The sequence below is a fragment of the Bos mutus genome, chromosome 15, assembly GCF_027580195.1.
Source record: "Bos mutus isolate GX-2022 chromosome 15, NWIPB_WYAK_1.1, whole genome shotgun sequence".
NCBI classification, from domain to species: domain Eukaryota; kingdom Metazoa; phylum Chordata; class Mammalia; order Artiodactyla; family Bovidae; genus Bos; species Bos mutus.
In genome coordinates, this window is record NC_091631.1 from 42,779,066 (window position 1) to 42,806,311 (window position 27,246).

A 27,246-nucleotide genomic window follows, 5' to 3' on the forward strand; every position below is an offset into this window, starting at 1 on the left:
AAACCCTTGAAAGCTTGATGCCTTCCTCTCTTGCTCTCCTTTGCAGAGAGCACACAACAAACTGGCCATCAGGAGCCATCAACTTCTGCTGCATAAAACATTTCACATGAGTCCCTTCTTTCATTTTCTTCTGCCAGTCTCTGATCAAATTTCCTTCATATTTTGACCTGGACAACTGCAAGAGTTTTGAAACAAATCTTTCCATTTGTAAGTTTATTACTATAAACCATTTTGTACAGTATTTCTATATGGATCTTTATAAATATATTAATAGTTCCTTGATCAATATATTCATCTAACTGTATTATAATTGCTTGAGGCTATAAGCATTGTCTTCATTGTCTTTTATTCTTGTACTTTCTTCTCTTATAGTAAATACTCAAAATTATTGTTCAATGAATGAACAATAACAGTATTTCCCAAGTGTGGCATGTGTGGATGAAAAGTGATTTAGGGTGGTACAAAGGTGAATCATTTTTATTTTAATAGATATATCACTATATTAAATATAATAGAAAATATAACTAATACATCAAGTCTATGATATTATAGATATCATTTAGGATTAGGCTAAAGTAAAGAGAGAGCACTTGTTGAGAACACAAAAGGACATCAGGGTTAAACATGGTGAGAAAATGTTATAAAAATTCATGATGATAGAGTATGAATAACCAATATTGGAAACAGCTACTAGTATTACTCTTTGTTTGAAAGATGGCCAAGATTCCCATCACCTTGAGAATAACACCCAAACTCCCCTGAGTGCAAATCTTCTCCCACCTGCTTCCTAACTACCTACTTGGTGTCACCTTTTGTCACCTCCATTTTATTCCAACTGTATATCCTATAAAGCCACATGAAAACCCTCATTGTTCCCCCAATATTTTCATACACCCCCCTATCTCTACACATGGAGCTTTCTACCTGAAATGACTGCTCTCTATTGCTTCTCTGTTGAGTAGAGAAGTCCTATTTATCCTTTAAACCCCTATTTCATTCATTCAACAATAATTTGTTGAATAAGTCCTGTTTATCCTTTAAAACCCAGTTCAGATGTCAGCATTACAACTATAATGAGCTAAAACAGAGAAGCCATAGACAGACACAAGGTCATTTCCAGAGAGGACTTCCATGTGAAGTAAAGTTTAGGCCAGTTCATCATGAGCTGATCAGGGGTCTCCCCACTTAGAGATGTCAAAACTCAATATTTGTACCTCTCTTAGAGCTCATTGCATTCAGAAAAAATGCCCCACATGAGCTCAATAGACTCTCATGATTCATCACTAGACATCATATGCATATACTTACGTGTTATCACTAAGTCTCTTTATTTCTCAGTGCACAGGCCCACACATGACCCAGTCATTTCTGCAAAGGCTGAAGTATCAGTGCTTAGAACTGGTATTTCATTGCTAGAATAATACTAGTTTTATTCTTCTTATTTTTTTAGAGTGTGTAAGAGGCTTAATTGTAGAAAAACTGAAAATATAAAAATTATAATAAACAGAAATAAATGTATCACTCATAATCCCCCTACCTAGAGGCAAAACAAAAAAAAAAAACTAACGTTTTGTCACATTTTCCCTCAGTCTTTTTTCCACTCCTCTCTACCTTCAAGTTTTATATACTATACTTGTGTTCTGGTTTGCTCACTTACCATTACTCTTCTGTGTTATTAAAAATTCTTTTCAAACATTAATTGCATTAATTAACCATACTTTAACTACCAGCTATTTTACTATTTCCAGGATTTTTATTACACATAATGTAACAATAAACATTTTTGTGCGTAAATCCAGGGCTGCATTTTAGATTCTTTCCCTAGCATGGGTACATAATTGTGAAATCATTGGTTCATAAGTTATGAATATTTTAAGACCAAATTAGAAATACTTCTGTCTTTAGATTTCTATTTCAGAGCTTTTTCCACTTTAACAAATTATTACTCTCCTTTGTCAAAATCCATGTAAAACAAACAAAGAAAAAAATCTCAGGAAGTTTGTCTCCCCAGACTTACATAGTATTTTTAATATCACACAGTTGAAGCAATTGGCACTCTAGAAGTCTCCTTAGAATCCCCCATAATGTCCTGAGTCCCTCTTGTCATTATATGGGAAATCCAGGTGTCCATGCTATTGGTTTCTGCCTGGATTATACCTGCCTCACCCTTTTGAGTTAGTATCTTGGTGAGACACTGCCATCTTTATTTCCCTGGGTAAAATTCTATAGGAAATCGTGCAGTCTAGCAAGAATATTTTAACTGCTCTGTAGATACTCTGGAGCCTTCACGCCCTGATTTCTGCTGGAAAGAGCTCATTGCTACTGGATAAAATTACCATAAGAACGTGTCCTTTCATTTCTGGGATGTAGGTGGCATAGTCACACAGCTGATCCTGCACTGACTTCGTGCAAATCACAACAGATTCCTCCTCTGTCAGGACACATGCTTGATGAGTGTGTTGCATTTTTTGTGGGAAAAACAATATGTACCTTCCTCCTGGTGGCTGTAGCCCTGCATCAAACCACACGTGGAGCTCAACCCTGGCCTGCCTCCCAACTGGGCACCTCAGGGTCAGGGAAATCTGCACAGGCAGGTGGAATTCTTGGTATCATTCTTCCAGCCGGGAATTTTTTCCTGGGTTATCAATGTGGCCCTTCCTTTAACAAGCTTCTCTCAACAGTCCTTCTCATATGTCTCCGGATAGCAAGGGACTAACTACCTGATTCAGGAGAAGGAAATAAAATGTCTCCCCAGTAAAATGGCCAAGGTGAAAGAGATAAGGTCTTTCCTCCTAGTCCTATGCCAGAGAGGATTCTGTTGAGACTATAAGAGCAAGTGTAGCACTGCTTCTCCCTTATTCCCCTAGACCTTTCATTGTAGGGTCTGGCAGCCAGTCGCCAGCATCTACACCTCTTTATCTGAGTCTTTTCTTTGGTGATTGGAGCCCCACCGTACCCTTCTGCACATCAGGCCAGATCACTGGAGAATTAATGCTCCTCCTCCAGCAGTCCTTATCCAATGAGTGCCAAGATGAAAACTGGTGCCTGCATAGCCCAGTTGGCTGGTCTCTCTGGCACCATGACTCTAGAACAAGCCCTCTACACAGGCTCATAGGGCTCCCCAGCAGGAAGTTCAGTTCCCCACAATGGGACCTCTCTTGGTGCCGTATTTTTTCTTGGCCTCTTCCATTTCTTATTTTACCATCTCCTTTATTTGTCTCCTGGAATTACCTCCTATATTAGTTTATTCAGACCACCACAACAAAATACCAAAGACTGAGTGACAAACAATAGAAATTTATTTTCTCACTGTTCTAGGGGCTGGAAGTCCAAGATCATGGTGCCAACAGGATTAATTTCTCCTGAGGCCTCTCTCCATGGCTTGCAGATGGTCACCTTCTTGCTGTGTCCTCACATGGTCTTTTCTCTGTCCATGTGCATCCCTGATACTCCTATATATGTCCTAATCTCCTCCTTTTATAAGGACACCAGTTACATTGGATTAGGGCATACCCTAATAACCTAGATTTAACTTAATTACCTATTACTGTCGCATTATGGGATTAGGGCTTCAGGGCATGAATTTTTTGGAGTTCAGTTTACAACAGCTATCCTACTAAGCTACTTTATTTTGAATCCTTGTTCCAAAATATGACAGCAGATGAAATAGCCACTCTGAATCAATGACTCTGGAAGAGCCTTTGGATTTGAGAACAGTGGGGAGGGAGCCAAACACCTTGCAAGCATAAGCAAGGCCCAGAAAAGAAGCCCGTGTTGAAAATGTCTCATAACTCCTGTTATCCTAGAGAAGCTGGGGTCAGTGGAGACTTTACAAGGATTACACATGGGATATTGTTAATTATTGCACATTTTGGTTATAAGTCTTCCTAATATAATTCTACTGAGTAGCTCTTGCAAGATACATCCTGGGGAAAGATCACCACCTGGTTTAGTGTAATAAATATTTTTTAGCATGTATAAACACACACACACACACACACACACACACACACACACACACACACATATATATATAAACAAAACAGGATAATTATATACTTCTTCAGCCAAGTTCTTTGGAGACCCACAATGAATGACACAGAAAGAACAGATAATCAGTATGCCTGTTCTTGGCTAATATATTTAAAATGGGGTTAGACTCAATAAATAAATATAGTTGGGGCTTTCTTGGAAGGTACAAGACTTGCTGTTCTGAAAATTTTTTAATAAGAATCCAATGGACCCTGACAAATCTGTACAGATGGCAGAAATACACAAAAGAAATAAAAAAGGGGCCCAGAATTCTGAAGTCAGAGGGGCAGAGTTGGGGAGCAGGCAGGTGGGCTGACTTGGTGGCCATGGCTGTGGCTGCTCAGATGCCCTGCCAGCCTCTCCCAATCCTGACCCTGTCGTCCATGTATAATGGTGCTCTGAGATCTGGAGGTCCGGCTGAGGTGCCATCCTTGCAATCAATGAGCTCATTACCCTGAGAAATGGTTTCTTATCCCTTCAGCTCCTTTGCAGATTTCATTTGCATTTCCTCAGACCTGTTTTTATTTCCATCAGCCTGGGCTGCCTCATAGTTAAGTCACCTCCTTGATATTGCTTCTGGTTGGGCCTGTTTGGGCTTGCTTTGGCAGCACAATCCCGAGTGTCATTCAGGCAATTAAATAAGGTATTTTATTTTATTCAAGGGGGCTGTATCATGCCTATTTCAGGAGCTATTTGATGGGAACTGGGGCAAAAAAAAAAAAAAAAAAATGTCCCTTGAAAATGGCATCCCATCTGTAGCCCCATGCGAAAGGATCACAGAATTAGCTTTTCTTTAACACTATTATATTCTTTCAATAGGGTGTAAAGTTTTGGGAGATGAACTTTCATGCTCCATGTCACGGGAGCAGATTGGTTTTGCATGTGTGACAGAGCAGGCCCTGAGACTCCAGCCATGGGGGGATGGTGCAGAAACAGAATTCTTAAGTGAGTCAAATGTCTTTCCAAGGCGCGCATCTGTTTAAAAACTTTCCCTGGATTCCCTGTGTCTGTTTTCCCCAATTTGTTCACTTTCTATTAGCTCTAATTTGCAGAGTAGCTTTGGGCAACTGTTCCCTGTTCTTGTCTAGAAGTCCATTTCTTTGTTAAAATGTGAATGGAACCATGAGTCTATGCATGTTGACTGCCAACTCCAAATGTGGGCCATTCCACATCTTTTTGTCTTTACTTGCCTTTAGTTTTGTTGAAAAGGAATCTCTTTGGTTTAGATTAATCTATCAGAAGCCTGAGGTCCCAGACCTCCCTGTGTTTGAACTGAGAGAGTGATCTGTGAGTTCACAACTCCACCAACTATGAGATCACATCTAGAACATAGGAGTCATTTATTTTGTGTCCTTAGCTCCTCTCCACCCTTCATCGCTCATAGAATAGTGACTTAATTTTTAGACCAAAACTTAGGATATTTTAATATGAAAGTTGCCTGGAATGTGGTAAAAAACAATATAATATCTAGAATAATATTCGTTAAACCTTCTAAAAATGGAGCACCTTACAATTTTTTCGTAACTATAAAAATCTTCTGTACAGCAAATATAAGTAAATAAAAACAAACAAAAAACTCTAAGCATATATAGGGCCAGCAACAGTAAAGTCAACAAACCAGCTATGAGAATAACAAAGAGGAACTATTTTAATTGACCTTAGAAATTTTGGTACGATTTGAAATCACTTTGTTGTTAATACACAAAAAACATGGCTTGCTTCCTTTCCTTTGTGAAGAATCACAAAGCATATCTGGATATATTAGCACTTGGTTTCCACAACATCTTTATGTTCTAATAGATGTATATTCGTATGAAGCACATCTCTCAACTCATGGTGAGATGCGATCCAACAGTGTAACCACTATTGTATAAGCGTTACAGAGAAGAACATTTTTGGAGGACTTTCTGGCACCAAGAAGAGCAGGACTAATGAGAGGCATAAAGCTCTTTCAGAGGGATTTGAAAGGACACATTGAACAGGAAAAAGCCAGAAAATAGTAAACTAAGATGGCAACACAGAAGGAAAAGAAAAATGAATTCCCCTTTCCCTTGTGTTTTTCTCTCATTTTCCTTAGTGTAGAGGAAGTGTAATTGAAACTCTTGGATGTTCAGTGTGTGTTTAGCATATCTCCACTGCCTTCTGTCTCTGGAGATTTGGTACTCTCTGGGGACTGGTTCCTGTGTTCTAGATTTCTCAGAGTCCTTCCCTGGGGCCCCAGATATGCCACCAAAACGGACCTGACTGATCACAGTTTGGAATTGGCAGTCCATCAATAAGAAATTGCTGAAATCTCACTTAAGGCAAAGCACAGCTAAAGATGGAAAGAGGTTTAAAGAAGAGGTCACTACATTCAAAAAGATTTCCAACTGATTTGGGAAGAAAAGGCTTAATCTTGTGGAAAATTAAATGTGAAAAAAATCATAATGAGTTTAAAATATTAGTACAAAAAGTGCCAGAGAGGGCTGGATAGAACACTGACCGTTCCCTATCAGCCAGAGTAACTGAATCAACAAGATGAGCTATATGCTTCAAAACATCTGCCTTCACACCCTATCACCTATTCAGCTGGTGAAGAATCTACCTGAAATACAAATGACCCGAGTTTGATCCCTGGGTCAGAAAGATCCCCTGGAGAAGGAAGTGGCAACCCACTCCAGTACTCTTGCCTGGAGAATTCCATGGAAAAAAGGAGGCTACAGTCCATGGGATCACAAAGTCAGACATGACTTAGGGACTAACTTTCACTTTCTTTCATCACCTACTGGGGGCTAGTTGCCTATTCTTGTGCTGATTTATTAATATTTATGAGCCTTTGTTTCTTTAGGTACAAAATGAGATTATATTACCCATAAGATTATTACCTTGTGGGTGTTATAGGATTAATAAGGATTACTAAAATAATGTATATGAAGTCCCCCTGGGTAAAGCATGAAACATAATACATATTTGAGAAATGTGGAATCCAGAAAAATGATACAAATGAACTCATTTGCAAAGCAGAAGTAGAGTCGCAGTTGTAAAGAACAAATTTATGGTTACCCAGGTGAGAAGGTGGGCTTCCCTCGTGGCTCAGTTGATAAAGCATCTACCTACAACACAGGTGATCTGGGTTCAGTCCCCTGAAGATCCCCTGAAGGAGGGCATGGCAGCCCACTGCAGTGTTCTTGCCTGAAAAACCCCATGGCCAGAGGAGCTTGGTGGGCTACAGTCCGTGGGGTTACAAGAGTCAGACACAACTTAGTGACTAAAGCACCACCGAGAAGGAAGGTGGGGAGAGCATATTGAGAGTTTGGGATTGACATATATACACTATTGATACTATGCATAAAGTAAATAACTAATGAGAGCCTAGGTATAGCACAGAGAACTCTACTCAGTGATCTGTGGTGACCTAAGTGGGAAGGAAATTTAAAAAGAGTGGAGGTATATATATATAACTGATTCACTTTTCTGTACAGTGGAAACTAACACAACATTGTAAAGAAATCAGATTCCAATAAAAATTAGTTTTAAAAAAAAAAAAATGTATTCACCTTCTTCCATTTATCCATATGTTGTCTTCAAAGCCTTAGGACAGCAGAAACTATGCATAAAGATTAAAGTCCTGAGAAATAACACACCAGAGTCCAGCTATGAGCAATTTTGTAACTTCTAGTCATCACATGGAAAATTCTTAATTAAAAAACCAACCTTCCGTTCAGCTCAAACCTAACTTTCACCCAGCCCCACCTCACACTCATTATTTTACACACTTCAGCTGAGTTCAGGCCAAGAAGTACATTTGAGCTGACAGCTGAGATAGGGATGTAAGCAGCATCCCAGGCATCTAATCCTAATGGATTATAGGGTGGGGGAGGTTCTGGGGAAAGCGCTGCCCCAGGAAGAGGATGGGAATCAGCTCTGCGTTCCCATCCAAGCAGTGGGTTCACTGCAGCTCCTTTCTGGCCCTGTCTCAGCAACCAGCACAAGGCAGAGCCTCCAGGGCTATTCCAGCTTGACCTCTGCGTATTTGTACAGATCCATAGCCTTCCTCCACAGTCACCCTCTTGCCCACATTTCAGCCAGCAGTCTTCAATTTTGACTCTGCTGTTTGATCACATTCCTCTCTGAAGTTCTTTTGAGCTCCTATCAAACCACAGTTAATAGACCATGGGCCCATCCATAGACGGCCCATGGTGACAGGCGTGTGATTACCTGCCTTCCTGGGTGATGTCTCTATTTCCTTTGGTCCATATTTGAAAATGGGTGGTATCATAGTTTGGATAACGTGTTAGTTACTCAATCATGTCTGACTCTTTGCACCAGGCTCCTCTGTCCATGAAAGTCTCCAGTCAAGAATACTGGAGTGGGAAGCCATTTCCTTTCTCCAGGGGATCTTTCCGACCCAGGGATCATATCTGGGTCCCCTGCATTGCAGGCAGAGTCATTACCATCTGAGCCACCAGGGCTTGGGAAATGATGACAATCACCAGACTGAAAGGGTAGAGAAAACCAGCCTGTAGCTGATGAATCAGATAAGCCACTTCTCCATGTAAAACCCTCCAGTGGTTTCCCATGTACTTGACAGAAAATTTGAGCTACTTATCATGGCCGGCAAGGCCTTAGGTGAAATTTCCTGCTGGCTTCTCCAAACCTACCTGCCATTTGCTCTCTTTACTCGCTTGCCAGCAGTCACACTGCCCTTCTTTCTGTTTCCTAAGTACTCTCTTCTCTTACAACTTACAGCCTTCACTATTGTTTGCTCTACCTGAAATTCACTTCCCTGAGACCTTCTCATAACTGACTCCCTGTCATTCAAGTCTCTGCTCAAATATTGTGCCTCTACAAAGAACATTCCTGACCATTCTATTAAAGCTTATCTACCTGCCCACTTTTTTATTACCCTGTTTTATTCTCATCATTGACCATATCCCTCTGAAATGATCTTATTTACAGTTGTATTCTTACTTAACATCTGTCTTCTCTATTAAAATGTTATTGCAGTGAAGGCTGGGACTTGTGTTTCAGTGCCCAGAACAGTGACTGGTATATAGAACAGTCTCCAAAATACTATCTGGATGAATAATACACGCCTTTCTAAAAGCACATTTGGGTGCCTTGTAAACTGGTACTGAAAGGACAGGTCAGATAACAATAAGGGCATCAAAGATTTCAAGTGGAACAATGGAGGGCTAGACAGGCAAAGTTATCCAAGGAATTTTTTCCTTTGGCAACAAGGTCCCAGCCAACAGCAATAGGCTTGGGATCTTGAATGGACCAGGAAAGAGCAAGGGGGCCCCCATTCTGGGTTAGGGATTTCAGTGGTCTCAGCCTATAGGAAGACTGGTATTAGAAAGGGAATCAATCAGGACTAAGGAGAAAGAGAAAAGGTCTCATCTGGGGATGGACAAGCCAGCCTAGGAGAGGAAAAGGAAGGTATGTCCTAGGCAAGACAGCTAACCAGCAATCAGCCCTGAATATACAGATTTCCAAATCTGATGGCATGTAGCAACAGTTTGGTGAGGGTGAGCAGTGCCAAACCTCATCAGTATTAATTCAGAAAACAGTGACCTAATGCCCTACTCTGCCAAAAGGGGTCCAGGTGTTGAGGGCAGAAAGTGAAGGATCCTAGGGATGACAGAGACACATAGAGGTGGGAGCTGACAGCGTCTAGCAGCCAGTCACTGCAAGAGTTAATCAGCTCACAGTTCCCAGAGGCAGCCGAAGATGAATAGCTGTGTGCTGTGATTATTCTTCCTTTTAAACTGTCCTATGTCTCCATGTTACAGGCAACACTTTCTGGAGTAAGTAAATCATGCCCAGCATTCATCTCACACATACAGGCAAATATGAAATCAACATTTCTCCATGGTAAAAAGATCCTGCTGTGTCTGCTGCTGCTGGTGGGTATCCTGAAAGTCAGTCACTTCCTTTCTCTAAGGGAAAAATAGGCTCAGAAGAAGGATCTGCTTCCTTGTCAGGGGCTCACTTTAGGCATGGTTAGGAGTAATTGCCTAAAACAAAAACAGACTGTTATGAAATGGGATCAACTGTACCAATTCTGGGTAGTTTGAAACCCCTCAGGAGAAAGACTGTCTGTAGCAGTATTCTGCAGTGGATCTTTATTCAGACTTGAAAAGAGCAGGATTAGGGACTTCTCTGGCTGTCCAGTGGTTCAGACTTCCCTTTCCAATATAGTCGGTAAGTGTTCTATCCCTGGTCAGGAAGCCATGAACTCTTCTTTTTTTTTTTAAAAAAGCAGGATTAGTTGAGAGGTATTAAGCATGTATTTAAAACAGTGTAATTCCCTAAATAGAGAGCTTCTCATGTGGCGCCAATGGTAAAGAACCTGCCTGCCAATACAGGAGACATAAGAGATATGGGTTTGATCCCTGGGTCAGGAGATCCACTGGCAGAGGAAATGGCACCGGACTCCAGTATTCTTGCCTGGAGAATCCCAAGGACAGAGGAGCCTGGCAGGCTATGGTCCATAGGGTCACAAAAAGTTAGACATGACTGAAGTGACTTAGCATGCATGCACGCAAGCATATATTAAAGACAGTATAATTCCCTAAATAGAAAACTTATGCATACATGATATTTACTTGCCGTTAATTTACCTGAATAAACAGGTATTTCAGACTCTTATGTCATCTGTCTGTATGTCAATGTTAAAATCATATACAGCCTCTAGGCTGGAATGGAGGCATGGCAAGAATACAATGTCATAGAAATTGCACTGGATCTTGCCCCAACCTGTGGCTCCAGCAACCCTGCATCTCAGATGGTTATTCCAAGAGTTCCTGGTGGTGTATAATGCAAGCGTCAGTACTCAGTCACTTTATTCACATCCAACTCTTTGTGACCCCGTGGACTGTAGCCTGCCAGGCTACTCGATCCATGGGCTTCTCCAGGCAAGAATACTGGAGTGGGTTGCCATTTCCTCCTCCAGGAAATCTTCCTAACCCAGGAATCAAATCTGCATCTTCTGCATTGCAGGTGGACTCTTTACCACTGAGCCATGAGGGAAGCCCATCTCAAGCAAGACTCACAATTAAATCCACTTTCACTGGGTATGGCCCTGGCTCTTTATCCGTCTCCCAGCATCTACAGGGTTCTTCTGTATTCTGAAGAGTGCACTATCAATATGGCATGGATGGGAAGATGCCTAAGATGCTCAGCATTTTGTCTTGATGTCAAGAATGCTGCTTCCCCTCTTTTCTCTTGTAATTTCATGAAGGGTAGTCATCATAAAAATGATAATGATTATTGTAGTCATGATGGTGGTGAATTGTTGACTATGGTTGCTATGTATCAGGCACCATTCTAAGTGATTTACATGTAATTCATTTGATCCCCAGAACAACCCTACAAGGCAAAGCTATTTTACTGATGAGTAGACTGAGGAACACAGGAGATAACTTGCCTAAGGCTACTTGTAGCATGGTCTTCAAGAGTTTTAGTGAAAGAGCTGGGTTTTCTTACACATACACAGGCATAAAGGATGAGAAAGATATCCTCAGAAATAATTAGCATTTATCACCATATATGCAAATACATATACAAGGGAATGATATACTGTACAAAATGCTTTTAATGCAGTTTTCTCACTTCCAGTTTTGGAAGCATGATAGTATATAGTGAATATAGATCTCTCATCATCTTTTAAAACTACTACATGGTATTCTGCAATGTGATTATATCATAATATACTTAATGACTACTATACTTTGAATGATAATATGGTTTTCTAATTTTTCCTATTGTACTAATGCTGAAATGAATCTCTTTGGACCTGTATCTTCAGACAGTTGTCCTATTATTTTTCCCTAAGGTTACATTCTAGAAATTGCCTTGCTGTATAAATGGAAATTCATATTTTCAATTTTGATAATATGTTGTCCAACCATTCTCTAGAAAGTTCTTGTTTTATCAATCTGAATTTATATCAAAGCATATGAAAATGCCTATTTACATATGCCCTAGCCAACATTGAATAATACCAATATTTTTCATCATTTTGAATTTATTAATTATAGGCAAGAAACGGCATCTCTCATGTTTCAATTTGTGTTTCCTTAATAGCCAGTCAGGGTCAGCATTTTTCAGTGCTAAAAATGTGGGTATCTATTCTATGAATTGCCTGACCTTGGGCCTCTTGCTTTTGGAATATCCTCTTTTTCTTGAAGATTTGCATGAGCCCTGGAAAGATTAAGGAAGCTAAACCTTTCTTTGTAATATCTCTTGCAAATAATTTTCAGAGTTTGTCTTTTAATGTTGTTCATGGTATTTAGGTGAACAATTAGATCAGGGTTTATGTTAGAGATTCAAAAGTTGTGGCATTTTATGTAGTCAAAAACACTATTAATCTTTTCCTTTCAGCCATTGAGTCTGCACTTAAAACATTTTAAGTGTTTTACCACCGTAAGATTACATAAATACTTATTTATATATCCTAGTGTTCTAATGCTTTCTCTTTTCCAATAAAAACTTTGAAACATTGAAATTTATTTTTGTATGAATTAAGGTATAAATTCAAACCTTTTTAAAAAATGGTATATACTTGCCCCTGATCATATTTTATTGAATAATCCATTTAATAAATAGTTGATTCTTTCCCTAATATTTTCAACCTGACATCATTAATATAGGCCAAATTATTATACATACTTAACTTCTGAATTTTCTTTTTAGTTTTATGGATCTGTCTGACTACTTTGGTACCATATCACAGTGATAATTTAATTTCTAATAGGGCAAGTCAATCTCATTACTCATTTTTCTTGGTCTTTTCATGACCATTCTAACACAATTATTCTTCTAAATGAACTTTAGAATCATTTGGTCAAGTTCCAAACAAAAATCTCATCAAATTTTAATTGGGATTGCATTAAATTTATAAATTAATTTGGGGAGAAGTGACATCTTTAAAATATTGAAGCTTCTCATCTAAAAACATGGAATGTCTCCTGATGTATTAACATCTTTTATGTCTGTAAGTTAACTTGTAATATTTCTATGGTGTATCTGTCATATTTCTTATTAAGATTAGCCCTAGTTAGTTAACATTTTTTGTTGCTATTGTTAATCTGATTTTTAAATATATTTCTAAATAGCTAATTCTACAGTGTAAAGAAGCTGTTGATTTTTATGTTAATTTGGTAACTGGAAACTATGAAATGCTTTTATTCTGTTTATCAAATGATTCCCATTTTTTCTAGGTAGACAATTCTGAATAAATATAATTAATGTTGCCTCTTCTTTCATAATATTTATGGTACTTACGTTGGTTAAATAATTATTTTGACATGTATGTCTTAACATGGAAACTCTTTTGGAATTTTTGGGAAAAAATCAAGCTCCTAATAAATTATAGAATCATCACTTTCTTTTTAAACTAAGTATTGCCTTTAACAGACTCAGCTGACCATTAAATTTTCCCTAACTTTCATTTTAACTACTGGGGATTTACTTCCTGCTGTATTTCTTCTTAAATTATTTTTAAATTTTAACAATGAGAAAGAGGGAGAACAAGAGATTGATATCGAAGTGGCATAAATTGTAAACTCTGAAGCCAGACTGTCTAGGTTCAAATCTCAGCTCTGTTATTTATTAGGCATTGTTACTGAGGCTAACTATTTCATCTAGATGTGCTTTCCAAATCTGTAACATGCGGAAAACAAAAGCAGCTACTTAACACGTTTGTTGTAAGAGATTTGACATCCCCTGCCACACACACAAATAGTAGGCTCTAAATAAACATTTACTATGTTTGTATTTTATTTTGTTTAGTTCCCAAATCTTGCACTCATATACTACTTGCTCTCCATTGACAGCAATCTCTGCATGTCTTCATATCAGAAAACAGGACTAAAGACAAATTCAACTCCAGAATCACTGATGATTAATATTTATGTCACCGAAGTTTCATGGGAAAACAAAGTGTGTAAAACATTCCTAAATATCTTTAAATTTCCTACACTTTTTCCAAGGTTTTCCCTTGTGCAATAGCCACATTTCTCACTGTCTCTCTCTCCCTCAGTCTCCAAACTTCTCCTCCTTATTTTCAAAGCTTTTTTTTTTTTTAAGTTTTATAATAGTAAATACATTAAGACAATTTTGAGAAATTTATGTTCCATCCAATCTGAAAGTTGAAATCCTACTGTAACCCATATCATTTCCTCATCCTCATCCCCACCCTCTATATCCCTTGATATTTAATATCCAGCCAAGCCAATTAGATGAACTCCTCAGATACCTTGAAACAGAAGAGGTCATTTTCTACATTATTAACCAACTCAATATATTTGTCTGCTGAATATTATACTAGACACAGAAAATATGATATTAGCAAATAATGTGAAATATAGACCATTTATTTGAATTGTCAGAGAATGAGAAGACTGTTCCAAACTATTAACGTTTCTTTTTGAGGCGAACAAGGTGTGAAATTTACCTTTCCAGTAGTGCCCAGTCGCTAACCCATTCCTAAAGTGAAAATGGTTGTATTTTTGTTTCATATTAAAAAATTTTTTGTATAAAGAGGGTGTCAATAGGACTTTGTACTTTCCTATATTTTCTGATTGAATAATTCAGTTGCAGAATGATACTTAGTATGATTCAGAGGTCATAGTACATAGTATCAGTCAGAGGTCGTAGTACATACAGATATCACATCTTTGATAGGAATAACCCCGTGTCCTTCAACTGAGTCACGATGCCTATATGCCACCTCTTGATTTCAGATAGTATTTTTCTTTGCATGTAAATGAAATTAACTTTTCCTACTATGGCAAAACACTTAAAAGCAGAAATGGCTGTTGAATATTCCTTTTCAAATGACTACTGATATGATTATATGGCTTCATATCACTGACATTAACACGAGTCAACATTGACTGACATGGGGCATCCCAGGTAACACTAGTGATAAAGAATCCACCTGCCAGTGCAAGAGACGCAGGTTTGGTCTCTGGGTTGGGAAGATCTCCTGGAGTAGGAAATGGCAACCTATTCCAGTATTCTTGCCTGGAAAATTCTGTGGACAGAGGAGCCTGCCAGGCTATAGTCCATAGGGTCACAAAGAGTTGGACACAACTGAGCGAAGGAGCACATTGACTTTGTTATTCTAAATATCCTTTAATCCTCAGCTAGAATTTACCTATCATTCATTAACCTATCAAATATATATTGAATAGCCATGCTGCTGCTAAGTGACTTCAGTCGTGTCCGACTCTGTGTGACCCCAGAGATGGCAGCCCACCAGGCTCCCCCGTCCCTGGGATTCTCCAGGCAAGAACACTGGAGTGGGTTGCCATTTCCTTCTCCAATGCATGAAAGTGAAAAGTGAAAGTGAAGTCGCACAGTCGGGTCCGACTCTTAGCGACCCCATGGACTGCAGCCTACCAGGCTCCTCCGTCCATGGGATTTTCCAGGCAAGAGTACCGGAGTGGGGTGCCATTGGCTTATTATTTTTAAATACTAGTGCATTCATTTTGTGTATGTTTTATAGGATTTTAAAATCTGTATTCATGAATATAGTTGTTCTGTAAGATTGTGTGGTTATGTATTTGTGGTGTAGGTACTATTTTCTCAAATTTTTGTCACTAAATTTTGTCACTAGCTTCATAAAAGGAATTGAGAAATGTTCTATATCTTTCAGTATTCTTGAGAAAAGTATTATATTTCCAATAGTCTATTTTCAGTGTGAATATATAATTTTAGAAATCAAAAATACTGAGGTTTTTAAAGTTTAATAGACTCCACATTGGAAATTAATGGCTCCAAGAGTCTCAATTTGTACTGCAGTTATTTATCTACTCTATCTTGATAAACTATTTTTAAGAACGGTTTTAGGCTTACAGAAAAATTGTTAAGCAAGTATAGAGAGTTACCATTTATCCAACACCCACCCCTTTTATTAACACCTTACATATATATGATACATTTATTACTACTAATGAACCAGTATGGATACATGATTATTAACTAAAGTCTGTACTTCATTCAGATTTCTTTAGTTGTTTCCTAATATCCTTTTTCTATTCCAGAATTCCATGCAGAATACATTACATTTAGTGATTTTGTTGTTTTAGGCTCCTCCTGGCTGTGACAGAATCTTAGACTTTTCTTGGTTTTACTGACCTTGACAGTTTTAAGGAGTACATTGTAGTCATGTATTTTGTAGAATATCCCTCTACTGGGATTAATCAGATGTTTTCTCTTATGAGTAGATGGGGTTTATGGGTTTGGGGGAGGAAGATCCCAGAGATAAAGTACAATTTTCATCACATCATATCAAGGATACATATACTATCAACATGACTTCGCACCATTGTTAACTGTAATCAACTGGCTGAGGCAGTATTTGTCAGACTCCTCTACTGGAAAGGTACTCTGTTTCCCATCCCATGCTGTCCTCATTGGAGGAAGTCCCTGAGGAATGAGGAGTTATGGTCCATCTCCTTGAGATACATTATTTGAAATTCATCTGCAAGAGAGATCTGTCTATTCTCCATTTATTTATGTGTTTATGCAATCATTTCTTATATCAGTAAGAATACATGCGTGTTCATTTTATACTTTGGACTATAATTGAATTTATTTTGTTGCTCTAATTATTCCCCACTTCTTGGATCATAGCCTTGTGGTGAAGGCACTTGAGTAGCTCAATGTAGCTATGAATCATGCCTTGCAGGGCCACCCAAGACAGACGGGTCATAGTGGAGATTTCTGACAAAAAATATGGTCCACTAGAGGAGGGAATGGTAAACCACTCCAGTATTCTTGCCTCGAGAACCCCATGAACAATATGAAATGCCATGGAATGTTCAAACTACTGTACAAGTGTGCTCATGGCACATGCTAGCAAGGTAATACTCAGAATCCTTCAAGCTAGACTTCAGTAGTACATGAACTGAGAACTTCCAGATGTACAAGCTGGGTTTAGAAAGGCCAGAGGAAACAGAGATCAAAGTACCAACATTCCCTGGATCATAGAGAAAGCAAGGGAATTTCAGAAAAGCATCTACTTCTGCTTCATTGAGTACACTAAAGCTTTTGACTATGTGGATCACAACAAACTGTTGGAAATTCTTAAAGAGACGGGAATACCAGACAACCTTACCTACCTCCTGCGAAACCTGTAAGCAGGTCAAAAAGCAACAGTAAGAACTGGAAATGGAACAACTGACTTGTTCCAAATTGGGAAAGGAGTACATCAAGGCTGTATATTGTCACCCTGCTTATTTAACTTATATGCAGAGTACATCATGCAAAATGCTGGGCTGAATGAATCACAAGCTGGAATCAAGGTTGCCAAGAGAAATATCAATAACCTCAGATATTCAGAAGATACCACCTTAAAGGAAGAAAGTGAAGAGGAACTGAACAACTTCTTGATAAGGGTGAGAGAGGATAATGAAAAAGCTGGCTTAAAACTCAACATTCAAAAAGCAAAGATCATGGCATCCAGTTCCATCACTTCATGGCAAGTAGAAGGGAAAAAAAGTAGAAACAGTGACACATTTTATTTTCTTGGGCTCCAAAATCACTGCAGATGGTGACTGCAGCCATGAAATTAAAACACACTTGCTCCTTGGAAAGAAAACTATGACAAACCTAGACAGCGTATTAAAAAGCAGAGACATCACTTTGCTGACAAAGGTCTGTATAGTCAAAGCTATGATTTTTCCAGTAGTCATGTAGGGATGTGAGACTTGAATCATAAAGAAGGCCGAACGCTGAATAATTGATGCTTTTCAATTACACTGGAGAAGACTCCTGAGAGTCCTTTGGACTGTAGGAGATCAAACCAGTCAATCCTAAAGGACTTCAACCCCGAATATTCACTGAAAGAACTGATGCTGAAGTAGAAGCTCCAATACTTTGGCCACCTGATGTGAAGAGGTAACTCATTGGAAAAGACCCTGAGGCAGGGAAAGATCGAAGGCAAGAGGAGAAGGGAGTGACAAAGAATGAGGTGGTTGGATGGCATCACCGACTCAGTGGACATGAGTTTGAGCAAGTTCTGGGAAGTATTGAAGGACAGAGAAGCCTGGTGTGCTGCAGTCCATGGAGTCACAAAGAGTTGGATACAATTTAGTGACTATAAACAACAATAACAACACACTTATTCCAGCTTTGGCCATTGGGAGCTCTTTCAGTTGTCCTCTGTGTCCCTTTGATGCTTCCACATCATTGTGTGGTTTTGGTTTTGCTTTATTAATAGCATTTACATATTTTCTGGTACAGCAAGATGCTCCTGGTTCATGATGTAAGAAAGTATTTCTTCTACTTTCTCAGGGAGATTATGGAAAATTGGTATCTTTTTGCCCTTAAATGGTTGTTAGAAATTCATCAGTGAAACAATCTAAGTTTGATGTGTTTACTTTTAGAAGTTTACTATTTATTCATTCAATTTCTTTATTAGATGTGGGCCTATTAAGATGATTGATTTCTCCTTGTATGAGTTTTGGTAGTTCGTGGTTTCCAAGGAATTAGTCTATTTCATATAAGTTGTCAAATTTGTGCATAGGGTTGTTCATATTAATAGTATTCTTTATTACCCTTTAAATGTCCATGGTGTCAATAGTGATAATTTATCTTTCATTCTGATGTTAGTAATTGTGTCTTCTCTTTTATATTGGTCATTATATCTAGAAACCTTTCAATTTTATTGATCTTTTGGTTTGTTGATTTCTCTATTATTAGGTTGTTTTAAATTTCATTGCTCTCTAGTCTAGTTCATATTGTTTCCTTTCTTTTACTTGTTTGAGCTTTTTCTTTTTCTCTTGTTTCCTATAGCGGAAGCTTAGAATTTTAATTTTAGGCCTTCCTTATTTTCTAATACAGATTTAAGTCTATAAATTGCATCTCAAGCACTACTCCTACTATATTACACAAATTTTGTTGTTTTTTCCTTCTCATTTACTATGGACTCTTGAACTAAACATGTTTGAATTGTCTGTGTCCACTTACATACGGATATTTTTCAATAATAAATACTACAGTACTACAATACTACTTTTACTACAAGTCTATGATTGGTTAAATCCATAGATGCAGAGGAACTGTAGAGATGGAGGGCCATATGTACAGATGTATAACTGCTGTTCAAGGGTCAATTATAGTTGAAGATATTTTAAGTCTTCTCTTGAGACTTCTTCTTTGATCCATATGTTATTCAGAAGTATCTTGTTTAATATATAAATATTTGGGAATTTGCAAGCTACCTCTCTACTATTGTTGCTGTTTAGTGACTAAGTTGTGTCCAACTCTTTGGCCACCCCATGAACTGTAGCCTGCCAGGCGACCATCTGGGAGATAGTGGAGGCCAGGCTACAGTCCATACATGTTAAAGACTGTGGTATCTTGTGGAAGAACTGGTCACTGTATTATTATGTAACGCTCCTCCTTTTCTCTGATAATTTTTCTTGCTCTGAAATTGGCTTTGCCTCTAATTTATAGAACTACTCTAGATTTGTTTTGGTCAGTTTTTAACACAGTATATATATATATCTTTTATTACTTTAAACCCTCTGGAGAAGGAAATGGCAACCCACTCCAGTATTCTTGTCTGGAGAATTCCATGGACAAAAGAGCCTGGTGGGCTATAGTCCATGGGGTTACAAAGAGTTGGACAAGACTGGACACAACTGTGTGAAAGTGAGTTTCACACAGGTTGGGTCCTGTTTTTTTATGTACTCTAGCACTCTCTGTCTTTGAATTCATGTGTTTAGACTATTAATATTTGAAGTGATTATTGATACAGTTGGATTAATGTCCACTGTTTGTAATTGTGTCTATTCATTGTACTTTGTTTCCTTTCCCTTGTCTTTTTATGTCTCCACTTATTTTAATTGAGCACTTTGTACAATTTAGTTGTGTCTTCTCTCTTAGTATATCAATTATATTTCTTTAGTTTTTTTTTTAATGATTTCCCATAACACTTCATATGTAGTGTAAGTACTCAATGGAGTATTCCCAATTCCTCCCTCCTGTCTCCTAGGACATTGTTGTCTTACATTTCTAGATTGTACTTATTCTGTTATCATCCAAAATATTACATTATTACTGTAAACAAATTATTACCTTTTAGATTAATTAGAATAAGAAAAATAAAATATTTAATTTAATCTTCATTTATTCTTTCTCTGGCATTCTTCCTTTCTTTATGTAGATCCAAATTTATGATCTATATTATTTTTCTTCTCTTTGAAGAACTTTTAACATTTCTTTCAGGGCAGATCTTCTGATACTGAATTCCCTCAGTTTTGGTTGGTCTAAGAAAGTCTTCATTTTTCTGTTTTGAGAAATACATTTTTCTGGCTATAAAATTCAAGATTGATGATCTTCCTTTCAACACTCTAAAATATTCCACCCACTTCTTCCTTTCATGGTTTCTGGTGAGATTTGTTAATGTCTAGTTTTATTGCATTGTATTTTTAGAAAACAGAATGTATAGTTTCAAACGTGAACAATTTGTTGAGGCTTTACTAGTAGATTAGGAGAAAACTATTTTTGTGAAAATGTGATGAATTTTGGAAAATAATGAGTCTTCTGTTTGTAGTATATATATTTCTCCATTTAGTTTAAGCAACTTTTTCAACTTAATTTTTACTTTGTTCACTTGCTAAGTACTTACACTATTAAAAAAATGAGATTTTTTGAGTCACACTACAATTTTATTAACTTCTCTTCATAATTCTAACAGCTTTTAAAATATTTCAATACTAAGGTATTTAGTAGCTTAAAATGGTAATAATACTTAATTCTAGGTTGTATAGTCTAATCAATATTAAGTAACATTCTACTTTCTTTTATCTTTATGTTACATGAATTTTAATTTGAGTTCTAATAGAACTATTTGTGTGTGTGTTTCCTTCAGTTCAGTTCAGTCGCTCAGTCATGTCCAACTCTTTGCGACCCCGTGAATCGCAGCACGCCAGGCCTCCCTGTCCATCACCAACTCCAGGAGTTCACTCAGACTCACATCCATCGAGTCAGTGATGCCATCCAGCCATCTCATCCTCTGTCGTCCCCTTCTCCTCCTGCCCCCAATCCCTCCCAGCATCAGAGTCTTTTCCAAAAAGTCAACTCTTCACATGAGGTGGCCAAAGTACTGGAGTTTCAGCTTCAGCATCATTCTCTCCAAAGAAATCCCAGGGCTGATCTCCTTCAGAATGGACTGGTTGGATCTCCTTGCAGTCCAAGGGACTCTCAAGAGTCTTCTCCAACACCACAGTTCAAAAGCATCAATTCTTTGGCGCTCAGCTTTCTTCACAGTCCAACTCTCACATCCATTAGTATATCTCTATTCCTGAGAACCTTTCTAGATCAATCTAGTTTTAGAACATTACCTATAAATAGTATTTAGATAACTTCATTTCTATTTCTATATATCAATAGAAAAAATTTTCCATTGATTAGATAACTATCCATCCTATTATTCTAATAATGATTATCTGTATTTTTCTTAAAGTATATTGAATTTTTATTTCTCCATGATAGCGAGGCACATGAACATTACATAGCAACTCCTCTATCCCATCCTCACCTGTAAATTCTAGTAGCCATGAAGACAGGCACTGTTCTCTGGTGTCTTCCACAAGGCTTGTCATATAAATAAAGACTTGTAACCCAAATAAGACAAAATAATATAGCCCCAACCTTCTCCCATTTCTGCTAAACAGAGGCACAACTTTAAACTTTTTAAACTGGTTTTAAGAAATGTACTCTATAACTTTAAATAGTATGAGTATATGCTATTTGAATTCTTAATAGAATTTAGCCAGTCCTTATTTTAGTCTCTTCTTAACACCATCTACCCAAATCCCATAAGTAGCTACTGATTCTTGAGATTTTATAGTGTCCTATGGTATATTCTCTTGCTGGCAGTTAGGATCCAGCTTTCCTGTCTGCAGTGTCAGTAACACTCATCCATCTACTTCCTTAGCTTCCCAAATTTCATTGCTATTATTTTTATCATTATCTTTCTATGTCATTTTAAACTTTGTTTTTAAACATTATTTGACTCTCATTTTAGTGAGATTTCAAGAGGAAATAAAACTAAAGGCAAGTGTTCAATCGGCCATTTTTTAAAAAATCAGAAATCTTGAGCTTTTTAATTTTTGTTTTCTACTGCTGGAAATTCAAACATGTTGCCAAAATATACTTTAGAGCATATCTCCTTTTATCATTTCTACCAGGGTGTTCAATCACGGATTCGGTTCTACAGGTCTAAATTTGACCTTATGTGACTGCTGCTGCTGCTGCTGCTAAGTCGCCTCAGTCGTGTCTGACTCTGTGTGACCCCATAGACGGCAGCCCACTAGGCTTCCCCATCCCTGGGATTCTCCAGGCAAGAACACTGGAGTGGGTTGCCATTTTCCTTCTCCAATGCATGAAAGTGAAAAGTGAAAGTGAAGTCGCTCAGTCGTGTCCGACTCTTCGCGACCCCATGGACTGCAGCCAACAAGCCGCCTCCATCCATGGGATTTTCCAGACAAGAGTACTGGAGTGGGGTGCCATCGCCTTCTCCGCCTTAGTGTGAGGAAGTCATCGATTGTTTCTTTGATCATCCATCTGCTTTGTTTCACTTTCTGGAATCCTTTTATAAATGATGTCTTAGTCTAGTTGGACTGCTATAACAAAATACTATTGACTAAGTAGCTTATAAACAACAGAAACCTATTTCTCACAGTTCTGGAGGCCCAAACTCCACAATTAGAACTTTTCCCTGCTTTGTTCAGTTTTCTTCCACTAGTTATTTAAAAATACAGTAATAAAACCTGACCTGGGAAGTAGAACAAAAGAGAGAACAGCATCTCCCAGCAAAAAGTTGAGGTTAAAACCATATTTGGAAATATCTTTCTGCTTATTTTCATTGAATGTTTCTTTCCAGCAGCATAGTTTGGGATAATATACTCAATTATCATCTAATGATATGAGACATCCTGATGTGTGACTGGGAGAAGGAATTTGAGCTCTAGGGACCAAGAAATGTGTCCCTAGGTGAGATGGGGCTCACAGGAAAGGTCTCCTGAATCTACAGAGATTTCCTTTGGGCTTCACCTTGTCTTTTCTTCAACACTTCCAAAATAATCCTCAGTGTTAGCAGTTTTAGCTCTTAGGCCTAGAAAGGACTTTGGTTCAATTTTCATTATAAGTCATTCCCATCCCTGGGGAATGTTTTCCGACAATCCTCATTAAACTTGCTATTTACAGATCAGATGGTAGAGAAATGATTACACATATTTAAAAAAACCCCAAATGAAGATTGTCAGATTATTTCTGGAGCTGGGGGAGGAGAAAAGTTGAGAAGAAAAAGAAGGATGGAAAGAAGGAAAGGAAGGAGGGAAAGATGGTGGCATCACCGACTTGATGGACATGAGTTTGAGTAAGCTCCGGGAGTTGGTGATGGACAGGGAAGCCTGGCGTGCTGCAGTCCATGGTGTCACAAAGAGCTGGACACGACTGAGTGACTGAACTGAAGAATGGTGAGTTATTTCCTAACCTAATTCATCACTTTCTACAAATCAGTTAAGAAAGCCCCAGAAAGTTGAAGATCAAGTCTGTGGTTTGAGTTCTAAGCTCAGGGACCAACAGGTCTGGAGTCTCCAGCTTGCCTCCTTATCTGCCCCCTTATTTCCTCCCACTTTTTTTTTTTTTGGGGGAGTTTGCAGAGATAGGGTATTGAATGGACTTACCCTTGGGAAGTCTCACTGGCTCTTGTTCAAATAAAGTTTAAGGATATGGAGTGGTTCAAGGTTCTTGTTTCCAGCAATGAAGGAAGTGTTTGAATCTTGATTTTACCACTTCAGTCATGTCACTTTGTGGCTGCCACCCTGAATAATTCCTATCATTTTCAATACTAATCCACAGAAGTCACTTCCTATTCTTTCAGGAAGAGGCAAGAAGGAGAATCAAAGGGAAGCTTATCTGTGTCTTTTGCAGTCTAGCTTAGCTCAGGCACAAGGAACCCACCCCCCAGCTGAGCGAGGCATGCCCATGGCTGTAGGAATTAGCCACTCTGCATTCTGCTTTCTTACTCCTGCTCTGCCCTTGCTTTGGTCACTGATTCTCCCGGTTCAAAATCCAGCCCCTGCACCTCTGAACCTAAACCCAGCACTGCAAAGTTTGCACCTGTGGGGCTCTCCCTTTGACTATCAGAGTCTTCCCTCTGAGGGAGTCCTTGCACACAGTCCTTACCGCTAGAGACAGAGGCAGAGCTGGCAGAGAGCGGAGAAGGCAAGCGCTCCCTTGAGCAGTTTCTTCAAAGGCAGAATCTTTTCAGACCTTGTGACATATATGAAAGATGGTAAAAGTCTACATCCCTTTCCTCCCCTGCCCGTCAGGTCAGGATGGGAAGATGTGCCTGGGCTTCCACAGTGCCTCTGTGAAAGAAAAACTGAGACAAAAAAGAAAAACTGAGACGTTTCCTCCAAGACGTTCCTGCTCTCAGAAGGGGAAGGAGAGGGTAAGAGGACACTCCTGCTGCTGTGGGTACAAAACAGAGTCTTGATGCCATCCCCTCCCCCCAGGGAGAGTACAGCTCTAAGAGGCACCCTCACACCTGCCTGCATTTTAATTAGTATCATCCCACCATCTATCAACAGCAAGTCAACATGCTTCACACCAGGGGAGAAAAACAATCCTCGCCTTGTCAGCCCTGCTTCTCCAGGAGCAGCTGAGGGTCTCAACCCCCCTGACTCTCTGCCACTTCCTTTTCCCTGGGGGCTGTTGACAGTGTGCGGTGCAGCTTGCCATGGAGAAGGCTTTGGCATCAGAAGGTGGCAGCATGGGAACATGGCAGAATGGGCTGGGCTAGCTATTAGTCAGGCACAGGCACTCAGCACCAACCCTGTGCTCATCCACCCTGTGTACAATCCTTAGAGCAATGCTATGTGAAAGGCATGTCTGTGCTCTGCTGTGTTTAATCACTCAGTCATGTCCAACTCTGTGACCCCACAGACTGTAGCCCGCCAGACTCCTCTGTCCATGGGGATTCTCCAGGCAAGAATACTGGACTGGGTTGCCATGCCCTCCTCCAGAGAGGATTCTCCTCCTTGGTTGATGCCATGCCCTCCTTCTAGGTTGATTGCCAACCCAGGAATCAAACTGGGGTCTCCTGCATTGCAGGCAGATTCTTTATCAGCTGGGCTACCAGGGAAGCCTGATGAGCATGTCTATCCCCTTCTTAATAATAGAGGCACTGGGGTTTGGAGGTATTCGGGTACTGCTCCTCACTGGTCACACTGCTAATCCGAATGCACACCTGACCCATGGATCCCTCAGGGTCTTTCTGTCTCATTTCCCCTTGACCCCCAGACAGCAGTCTGGACAGGGATTGGCCTTGAGTGTTCTCTGGTCTGCAAAGCTGGTGGTGGCAGGGCCTTGCCTCACTGCCCTGGCTCCCTCACCCTCATCCATCACAGCCTACTGGATTTTAGAAGATTATCCCAGATGATCAATGCCTTTTTCTGAGATGTGAGACAACTTTCCTGACTTTAGCAGTGAGGTGAGAGGAGCTCTGTCCATTAGACAGAGACAGGAGGTAAAAATATGCAAGACTGCAAGGTTATAATGTGGAAGCCCCATAACATGTATGTGCACATGTGCACACTCATGGGAGTATGAGTCAGAGCAGTATATGATTGTGACAAGTGTGTTTTTGGTGTGTCTACAGGTGTAAGGAGAACAGCAGGCACTGTGTGTCTACCATTCTAGACTGTAGACAACATTATGGAGTAGTGTGGCCCAGAACCACCTGGGCTGCCCTGAGTTTACTAAACCTCTCTGAGCCTCACTTCCCTCACTTATAAAGAGGTAGTGAGATGATTCAGTGGTGCCATGGATGGAAATCTCAGTATGGTGCTTGAAAGTGAAAGTGTTAGTTGCTGAGTTGTGTCCAACTCTTGTGACCCCATGGACTGTAACCCCAGGCTCTTCTGTCCATGGAATTCTCTAGGTAAGAAACTGGAGTGGGTAGCCATTTCCTTCTTCAGGGGATCTTCCGGACCCAAGCATTGAACCTGGGTCTCCCACACTATAGGGAGATTCTTTACCATCTGAGCCACCAGGGTACTTGGCACTCAATAAATTGTAGGTAGTAACTAGTGCTAAATCCCACTTGTTAGCCTAGCGTCCGTCTCTTCCAAGAAGATTAAAAAAAAGGTACGTGCATACTCAGTTGTGTCCAACTCCTTGCGACCCCTTAGACTGTAGCCTGCCAGGCTCTTCTGTCCATGGAGATTCTCCAGGCAAGAATATTGGAGTGGGTTGCCATTTCCTCCTCCAGGGGATCTTCCCCACCCAGGGATTGAACCTGTGTCTCCTGCTTTGGCAGGTGGATTCTTTGGCACTGAGCCACCTGGGAATCCCAGAAAAGATAGAAAGACTTTGTCAAATGTTTTGCTGTAATCAGGACTTTATGTGCTCTCCTATATTTCCACAGTCTACCGGCCTAGGAAGCAGAGAGAAGAGAGTCTGGTCCTTTGTAGCTAATCGTCAGGGAGCCCATTCTCAGTCTCGGAGATCACTACCTCCCTAAGTTGCCCACGGAGACTATGCCTTTAACAATACTGCCCCATGTGAAATGCTTCCACTGCCTCTAAGAAAGACCCTCACTGTGCCTTCCTCTTCATGAGAATAAGAGAGACGTCCTTTCCTGGGTCAACCTTCCTCTCCTGCTCTTCCTAGTGAAACCCTAGATTCTGGAAAATCTCCATCTGCCTTTAAAGCTGGCATCTATCATCCTTATTAAGGAAAATCCCATTCAGCTGGGTCCTCAGCTACTTAGTAACAATTGTCCAATTTTCAGCCTCACTTCCTTTTATCACAGAATTGCCTGAGCAGGTGTCCTCCGCGCCTCCTCTGCTCCTCGCAGGATAATGCCTTCCTTTGTGCTCAGCCTGGCAGGAGTGGCTGTCATGGGGATGATGCTGCTGAGGACTCTAGGGACTGAGTCTTTGCCAGCCCAGGATTTCTCTTCTGGGTGGTGTCGATGAAGAAGCTGGGCCTTTCCCAAGGATATAAGCCAAAGAAGCAGGTCTAAGTGTTGTTGTTTAGTCGCTAATTCATGTCTAACTCTTTTGTGACCCCATGGACTTTAGCCCACCAGGCTCCTCTGTCCATGGGATTTCCCAGGCAAGAATACTGGAGTGGGTTGCCATTTCCTTCTCCAGGGGATATTCCTGGCCCAGTGATCAAACCATATCTCATGCATTGGCG